The sequence below is a fragment of the Sinocyclocheilus anshuiensis genome, unplaced genomic scaffold, assembly GCF_001515605.1.
Source record: "Sinocyclocheilus anshuiensis isolate Anshui unplaced genomic scaffold, SAMN03320099.WGS_v1.1 scaffold234, whole genome shotgun sequence".
In the NCBI taxonomy this organism is placed as follows: Eukaryota; Metazoa; Chordata; class Actinopteri; order Cypriniformes; family Cyprinidae; genus Sinocyclocheilus; species Sinocyclocheilus anshuiensis.
The window spans coordinates 1269946-1270269 of NW_015544165.1; the positions used below are offsets into that span (position 1 = coordinate 1269946).

At 35.8% G+C, this 324-nt stretch overlaps 1 protein-coding gene across 1 annotated transcript in view; it reads right to left on the reverse strand.

Annotated features, from left to right (window-relative positions):
- LOC107695790 (E3 ubiquitin-protein ligase HUWE1-like) overlaps positions 1-324 on the reverse strand; it is a 59531-nt gene that overhangs the window by 29142 nt on the left and 30065 nt on the right.

Below are 324 nucleotides of genomic sequence, written 5' to 3' on the forward strand. Positions count from 1 at the left end.
ATGCACCAAGAGCTTGTAACACTCCAAAGAGAAAGGAAAAATTGAAATCGCATCATATGACCCCTTTAAGTGATGCGAAGGAACATGGCTCATTCATTTAGTGAAGTTCATATGAGGCTCGCTTATGGTAGAGACAAACAGTTTTGTGTAACGAAAATATGTGCCTTGAATCATGCAGGCACATTAAATGATCGGCTGCCTGCTCCAAACGTCATGAAAAACACTTATGATACATTTATTTTTAAAACTTCACAATTTTTAGTCTAGTCTGGAAACATATAGCACCATACTTATCCAGACATAGAAAAAAAAAAATGTGTGTAT